This window comes from Branchiostoma floridae, unplaced genomic scaffold, assembly GCF_000003815.2.
Source record: "Branchiostoma floridae strain S238N-H82 unplaced genomic scaffold, Bfl_VNyyK Sc7u5tJ_1465, whole genome shotgun sequence".
NCBI lineage: Eukaryota > Metazoa > Chordata > Leptocardii > Amphioxiformes > Branchiostomatidae > Branchiostoma > Branchiostoma floridae.
In genome coordinates, this window is record NW_023365724.1 from 16,393 (window position 1) to 25,274 (window position 8,882).

Genomic DNA, 8,882 nt, shown 5'->3' on the forward strand with positions numbered 1-8,882 from the left:
CAAGTTCTTGGCTCCAGGGCCAACATGCCCCATAAGAAAATCTTAACCCCCTGCGGTAACCCCCCGCCGGTCTGGTATCGCCCGTCCATTAGACGAGGGCTGAAAAGCTCAGCGCGGCTAGTGTGTCAACTCTCGGAGTGGGACAAACCATTTTCTCTGACATTTGTTTCTCAAGAAACCATAGCCTGGCATCCACCCTTATTATTGCGTATTAATTGCCCTCTTTGTGCTTAGATAAATACTGTTGGGGACAGGAGACAACTCGGGAGCTATATAACACGGCTAGCCTGGATACCAGACCCTCACCCGATCTCAGTAATATCGTAATCTCCAAGCAGATCCTACGGTGGCATAATATAGTATCAAAACTGACCAGTGAGTTTAGCCTGCAAAAAGGGCGTGCATTTGCCACGCAGGTACACCCCTTGGCAGACTTAAGTCCTTGGCCTGTTTTGATGCTACCTTATGTCATCGTATATATATCGAAATATCACACATCCAAATTAGGGCTTTCTCACTCCATCTTCTCGAATTATATTTCATTCACATTACAACGAAAATTAACAGTAAACAGCAAACGTACCTTTTTTGCCGGCCGTGAATATTTTGAACGAAGTCTTCGGCATTCCTGTGACATCCGATATTTTTTTTTCATAAAATTTGTCGAGTCTAGTTCAGTAGCCTTGATTTGAAACGCCCGTCTCCTGGTTGGAAGTACATCGATCTTGTGCTTGAAGTTTTAGCATGGTGGCAAGGGGAACTTCAACTGGTAGAGTCAAGTAGAAAAGTATGACAGTACAACGGAAGATAAAACGCCAGGCAGACAGCAACAACTCCCAAAACATGTCCATTAGGTGAATGATGGTCCGTGTGAGATCGTAAACAGTGTAGAATGCTACGACAATGCGCTTATCTCCGGCTCCGTACAAGAAAAGTCCACGGGGTAGTCCTGTGTTCGGATAATCCGGCGGGTCATGATGGCCTCCTGAAGTGAAGTGTAGAACGACGCAGACGGTGGTACTGGGAGGAAAGTTGTAACGTTCACCCCGTTTGCAGTGACATATGTTCTTTAACTTAGCTTGATAAGAGCACTAGCAAACACAAATAGGTAGAACGACAGAGAATACATCGCGTGAATCAATTTAATGAATCTCGGGCTGTCAAAATCAACTCGCCTGCATGATGGGAAGGCGGTGAGTCACAACACATGACACATGACTCCGTGGCGCCGGCCGATTTCACGGAGCCTGGATGCCAGACCCCGCCCGCATACAATAATGTATATCGGACAAGAAATAGCAATACCTTCAAGTAGCAAAGACATCAAAAAACAACCGAAGCCTAATCTCTGCTTGGAGATTATTCTTTGATGCAAATTATCATGTCTGCCGTAAAGGGCAGTTCTTTTTTGGCTAGTTTTCCGCGAGTGAAGAGCGGAAATGGTTTTTTTTTACAACAAAAGAACAAAAAGAACCGATAAAGGATTTATAGCCGTATAGAATGTCGCTGTAGTAATAACAGCTTCTCGGAAACTCGTGTATGACGATCGCCCTCGTGTTAATTAGCCGTGTCTCCGCACAATGATATCACCAGCCGGTACACAAGGACCCGACGGACCGATGGGAGAGATAAGGCCATGACTCGCTGCAAGCGGAGCTGCGTTTGCGGTCCACACATCCAGATGCGTGCTGCCTAGTGCTCGTCAATACATACCAGACAGTTTTCGTTCGAAGTTTCATACCCTTTGGTCAGAGTGCACCAACTTCGATGGCGAAGCCGCGCCTACACAACTGCACAGATCAACATTGGTGGTTTGAAGTTGAAGATGGCGAGGTTAACGCTAACATTGCTGGCATTGTCATTGACTATCGTATAGTTGTTGTGCAAGTAGACAAGTGGACCAAAGACGATACAGTCTCAATACAAGTAAGTATGCGTTTTTAAGCTATTTTTTTTTTCAAATCGTGCTTCGTAATTACTTGTATATATTTGTTGTAAGAATGTCTTTCTGTATGTGATGTAAAATTATTCTGTAGAAAAAGCCATCCTTACGATGGGTTCTATTACGTAGAGTTAGTTGGTGAACTCCAGTTAACCTCTGGAGTAGATATTGACGAAGTGTTATTTTCACAGGCTGGAAAACGCCATCATGACCAGGACGTGTACTTCGTCAAAGTCAAGAGATTCCTTGTGGAGGAGAACCTTTTCTGCCAGAAGTTTCGTGGATGTGTGACGGCTGATCAGACAAGTAATATGATCTGGACGCGTTTGGACCATTCAGCAAGATACACCCGCGAAAAGGAAAAACACTGGAGCTCACGATCGTCGTGAAGGTGAGCTGCTATATATGAACCATTAAAGGCAACCTTAGCAATATTATGTAAGTCATGTTGTATTAAAACGCATCTACATCAATATTTCGTAAATTGAGCCATTAAATACGGCGCAGAATAGCCTGGGTACCATCCGTATTCTACCGGGGCTCCTTACACTCGCTACCCCTAAAAAATTAGCCTGGATATACCACACCCCAGCCCGATCTCAAAAATATTTGAATGGACATAAAGAACACTTAACAAAATGGAAAGCTCGACAAAACGCCTAAACACTCAAAAAACAGCCTGGATACCAGACACAGGCCCGACTTCAGTATGAGGGTGTAGCTCGGGGCCGGCTGTAGAATTTCCGTCTGGGCATGTTGGCCCTAGAGCTCAGGAGTTGGGGTGTACAGTAATCCAGGCTAGTCAAAAACAGCTGGGGCCGAACATCTGCTTGAAGAATACTCAAGCGTAGCCATTTCTTGCCCTCCAAGCAGAGGTTCATTTTCATTTTTCATTTTTATTTGTTTTACCAGAGTACATCGCTCAGGCTTCAGCCTGTTTTTCAGGACTCTCTGGACACATATAAAAACAGACACCATACACGACTTATAACTACACAGTCATATAACTTAACTATAGGAATACGATAACTGTGAAAGTTCTGCCAACAGTATTACTGCATCAGTCCGTTTTTAAAAGTTGCTTGCGTTGTCTGTTGTCTCTGAACGGCAGAAAGTTCGTTCCACAACGTAGGGCCCTGGAACTGCAGACAACCTCTGAAGGACTGGACGTGAGCCTTTGGTACGTTCAACATGTGGGGGTCCCATTCCGACAGCTGCTTTGTAGCATACCGTGTTCGTCTGTGTAGCACAGGTGGAGACATCCATTTAAACATGTTCTGTAAGTAGGACGGCGCCTTGTTGTGAACTGCCTTGTACACGTTAACCAGTATGTTTCCTTTCGCTCGTTCGGAAAGTGACTCCATCCCAGCCTCTGCCAACAGGGTTTCGGTGGGTATACAGTCCTTGCGTCTACTGCCTGTAATGATTCTGGCAGCCCGGTTTAACAACCTGCTCAACTGCATCATTTTTGACTTGTTGGAATTTAGAAGTGATGGCATCCATGCCGTCGAACAGTAGTCCACATGTGAGTATAGCAGCGTTCTGCACATGACCTGCAGTATCTCCTTAGTCACAAAGGGTTTGGCACGACATAAGGCACCGAGACCCGACAGAAGCTTCTTGGTAGTTTTCTCAATGTGATCTGACCATTGTAGAGTTGAGTCCATAGTAACTCCAAGGTACGTGAAGGTGTTCACCTGCTCGAATGTGTTAACTCCATCTGTTACAGAAACAGTCTTCCCCGTGTGACGTAGTTTTTGAGACAAACCAAATACCATAGATTTAGTTTTGTCGGGATGAAGTGATAGCCTGTTTTCTTTAAACCAGTTAGCAGCTCTTTCCATGTCTGCGGATACAGCTTCTTCACACTCGCTCAGCAGGCTTGCCGAATAGTACAGAATAGTGTCGTCGGCGTACATATGTTAGGTTAGGCTCCGACTGTTTTTTAAACGTTTTTTTAGTCGTTTTTATCGGGCTTTCTATTTTGTATGGTATCTTCTTTGTCAAAACCTAACAACCCCAATAAAAACGACTACAAAAACAAACCAGCCGGAACCTAACCTCTGCTTTGAGAGTAGCTATTTCTGGGATCGATGATCCTGCTGATATGGCTACACCACAGGCGTTCAAACAGAGGGTGCCATTCAGCTTGCCAGGCCAAAATACGGACAGATAATTCACCCCCCGGTAAATTGGTTCAAGCCCTATGTTCCGAAATCCCTATGTTCCGAAATCCCTATGTTCCGAAATCTCTATGTTCCGAAATTTTGACACACAACTATTGTGACACACAACTATAATCATGTACATGTAACATGGATGGCGTTTACAAGTCGATAGCCAATACCCAAGAAGCCAGGCAGTTTCCCGATGATAACTGGCCTGAACGCCGACCCGATTCCGACGGTCGTATGGGTCACACTGAGCTGAAAACACCTGAAATTCGAATTCTAGTTTATTTTTATTTATAACGTTAGACATAAACTAGAATACTTATAAAAGTTCAACCTTTTTCTAGCACCTGAAACAAAGTCCAAAGACTCCAAACTCAATCGCAAATTTATGCTGAAAATTTTCTTTACTTTATCATTTGCTAATCACATTTAACGTAAACCATTTACCTAGTCTCGTTTTTGATTGACTTATGGGTGACCGAGATATCTAAAAATAGTATACATGCAAATATCGTATGTCATTTTCATGCATGAGTGTATCTTTTCATTTCCTCGTCAATAATTGTATTGAAATTATGATATCTAAAAATAATTTTTAGTATACATGCAAATATCGTATGTCATTTTCATGCATTTGTGTATCTTTTCATTTCCTCGTCAATTGTATTGAATTTATGATGCTATCAAACTGGTACGAGGTAAGGTGCGTTACAAAAATAATACATTTAAATGTTTGCCGATGGTGCACGTTTAGGTTTGCCTAAACAAAAGTTTGCGGCTAAAATCTGCAATGGAGCTAACGTTAGTCCTCTGTTGGTATTATTATAGTTTTAACAGATTTCAAGACATCCCAAATAACACAAAAAGGAGAATATTTAAAGAAGGTAACGTGATATAATATATAGGCCGCAACTTCCTATTTTGCTGACCGCGTGTCCGCAGCCTGGACTTATGTAGCTTTGGTCCACTCCCAGGTCGCTGTACAACGCCAGTCGGTACACTAGTGTGTTGGAACACTTCCATAGACGATAGAGATTTCGGAACATAGGGATTTCGGAATATATGGATTTCGGAATATAGGGATTTCGGAACATAGGGATTTCGGAACATAGGGCGATCACCGGGGTGAACTCAGGCTACATCAGATGACCTACCCTAGCATAAAACAGCTGCCTACCCTAGCCTTTCTTTGTCATCTGCGCCGCTGGCAAGGGACATAACTTTCGATCCGACATCTGAGTGATTAGAATATTGTAGAATCAAGGAAATAGAGCATGATTAAAAGTCATTTATCACTCATCGGTCAGTTAGACTGTGCTTAGGAACATTGACCCCTCACCCTTAGGGCACATTCAAACTTGTGCGGGAAAAACGTTGTTTTTAAACTTTGATCCACCGTTGTGAATTCGAAGGCTTGTTACCTGACAAAATAAGTCGTACGCAAGCAAGACAAAAATAGAAGAAAAAAAATGTATATAGGAAGGGCGAAATTACCAAATTGTTTTACATCACTTTGTTTCTAGTTTTGATGTGTTGTTTTCGTTAGGGCGAGGTAACTGTTTTCAAATCGCCTGTCACTGTTCATAGTGTGAAGCCTGCAAATTTACATAATGATTGTATAGAAAACTGTGTCTAAATCACCGTGTAAGTGTTACATTTGGAGAGATGGATGTAAAATACCCCCTTTGACTAGTAAGTTGGTTCGCACCAATATCCATGCATATTTGATAACCTTTGATGTTTAAGGGAAAAAGTTGTTTTTTTTCAGTTTATAGAATATCACTTGTGATGCTTATGGAATTGGATACATAGTGCGTCTGGTACATAGTAGGGACGGGCTTGCTAGTAGGGGAGTGGTGAGAGATCAGTTTTGTGACTCTGTGAGTCATGTGTCATGGCAGAGAGCGGACACGTGTCTGTGGCTCTCCAGCAAGCATGCAGTCTATATGTGTGCGGGAGATGGGCCGTGTCTACACTCCTTTTTCCTCCATCATACATTTTTGTAGACTCTCGGTAGCAATTCCTAATAGCAAATTGGGGACCTTTCCCCTCTTACAAATATGTAACTCATATATATGGACTTGAATATGGGCATAACTGTGAACAAACCTTAAAGACTTTACAGGTACAGAGACAGATACCCATACATAGATGACTGAGAAGAAGCTAAGTGATTTTTCATAAGGCAAGCCCTTGAGGAAACGCAAGCTGTGCAAAGCTATTGACCCTTAAAAAGGTCATCCTCCTGATAGCCGCAAGTGGTCCTGGTCCTCACCCCTGTTGTGTAGATCTTATCTACGTATCTATGTATAAAGAGGCTGCGTGGTTAATACAGGACACGGTTTTATCTGTCATACCGGATAAGGGGTTATATTGCCGTCCAGGTGATAGGGAAATATGGGCACTAAAGTATAAGATGTTAACAGAAGACCAACGTAAAATGGCGGCGCCAAAACAGGTTTTGTGACCGACGTCGGACACAATTTCACAATAAAGGCCAGTAAGGGTAGGGTCGCTAAGCTAACGAAAGTGGCAGAGTGACATTTAGGAAGGTACACAAAATGTTTGAAGCCTTGCGACCCCTTGAATACAGACATTTGATCACTTTTTATGGACCATTCTTTTATCTAAAATAGCTACTTTTGTACATGGGCAAATTACTTAAGAATGAACCACAATTAATTATGGAAACGTGTTGGCCGGCAGTTGTGATGACGTTTGTACACAATCTACTCAAAAAGTCATCCTAAAACATTACCTGTTCCCATGGTCGAACTCACGTCGTCCTTTACCAGCGCACAATTAGAAGGGTCCTCAGAGGAATTCAAGAACTCGTTTGCTACAATGTTTCCCCTTTAAAAAGCTTCAAGTAGTGGTAAATTTGACCAAACAAATTTGATTCAAGGTCTCTTCTGGAGTGGAATGCCCCTTGAGACCAAAGTAAAGGCTCACGCCATAACATTTCCGTCTACTTAATAATTTCTTCAGTCTTCTCACCCCTTGATTTCAAAAGCTTTTATTTTTCATAACTATTCATATATGTATATGATACATTTCTATTAAACACCTTGAAATATTCAATAGACAGTCGGCTCCCGACAAGTCTATGTCATTGTGTTATGGCGTCATAACCAATATGAAAACGGGTCTTCTGATTGGTCGACGTCGTCTGGCTATATATCGTGATATTAGATACAACATCATATATTACCTTTTGTGCTTTAACAGTGACTAATAATCCGTTCTATCATACGCAATAGGTAATGTTGGGGCGGCAACATCTTTGGTTGCTTCAACGTCCACTGCTACCACCTCCAAGTCAACACCGAAGGCTCCCAGGTCCACCTCGGTCCGATCCAAGTCAACACCGACGGCTTCCAAATCCATCAACAGTGACGTCGACAGCGAGGCGGATTTGAGCGTCAAAAGAGGTATTTTCCGCACACCTGACAATATCTTTATACTAGAGAGTGGCATTATATACTTCAATCGTGGCTTTCATTTTCATCCCCATCAATAGTTGGATGATTTTTTGTTTCTATGACACAGGGTCAAATACCTCATTACCACATCCCGCACTGATACCTTTCAATCAATCAGTCAAGCTTTATTTTTGTACACATGTACAATTGACTAGAATGACTGACTGACAATTGTTAACCATAAACCCCTATTGATTTTTAATCAAAACAAGATACTCAATACGAAATAGAGAGCCCCATAAAAACGACTAAAAAAAAGTTTAAGAAAATGAGCCTAACCTCTGCTTAGAGAGTAGTGAAGTGCGGAAACCTTGGTGTTGGTGCGTGCCGTCACGCCTGTCATGCCAGAACGATAGACAGCGCTAATTTCCAAGCCGATCTTATGGTGGTTTCAGATAGTATCACAAGCTTGGGGAAGAAGTTTAGTCGGAAGAGGAGTTTCATTGGCCACCGCGAAGTTCAAGTTCTGTCTACATTTTTATACGCCGATTTCTGTCCGTCTAAAGTGACAAGCGCAAGCGTGGGTAAGATTTAGTCTCCAAGCCTAAAGTCAAAAGAGATAGTATCAAAGCTGGCAAAGGAGTATAGCCGGCCAAAGGAAGTCAAACGGGCACCTGGTGCCGTTATACTAAGTCCCTTGCCAGCTTTGATTCTATTTCTAAGGCACCGTAGGGTCTGATTGGAGACTAGGTAAGATTGGGGACGGAGTTTAGCTGGTAGAGGAGTTTCATTGGCCACCGAGAAGAATCCAAGGCAATACGATCGGTAAAGATTCCAAGTTGCAAACAAGAAAACCTGACAGAAGAAGTGTTTAGTTAAGCACACTTTTTATTGCGAAATATACATATACATAACAACTAGACAATATAAAGCGTTATTTGTGCACAACTCACCTACCGACCTAGTCGATACGTTGTCTTCGTCTATTCCAGCGATCTCTGGGGAAAGCCCCCGCTGTGAACTGGCGCGGCTCGCCGCGTTTGTCCCAGATTCTGGCTCGGAAAGGTTGTAAAACTATCATCCCAGTCAGTTTTCACGTAAGAGTAACCCGTAGCAGATAATTGACGATAATTTCCTTGGCTGTACTGAAGTGCGGACCCCGTGGTGTTGGCGCGTGCCCTCACGCCCCCTCATTAGCACGCATTAAAAACGGCTCACTTTCACCAAGTACTTCACTTCACTTACTGCGCACTGCCGTGGTTACCCTATACCCACAGAACCGACAAATGTTAAATTTGGTACCTGATAAAGACGTCTGGACGCTGAAAGAACGTTACGCCGGTA

The 8,882-nt window shown here is 42.9% G+C and overlaps 1 long non-coding RNA gene across 1 annotated transcript in view; it reads left to right on the plus strand.

Annotated features, from left to right (window-relative positions):
- Positions 1–1,434: 1,434 nt before the first annotated feature.
- The window catches only part of LOC118407786, an 8,767-nt gene continuing 1,319 nt past the window's right edge, over positions 1,435–8,882 (plus strand). Inside the window, exons 1-3 of the long non-coding RNA XR_004830194.1 lie at positions 1,435–1,926; positions 2,134–2,333; positions 7,377–7,547. This is a non-coding gene — a long non-coding RNA (uncharacterized LOC118407786). The remainder of the gene's footprint in view (positions 1,927–2,133; positions 2,334–7,376; positions 7,548–8,882) is intronic.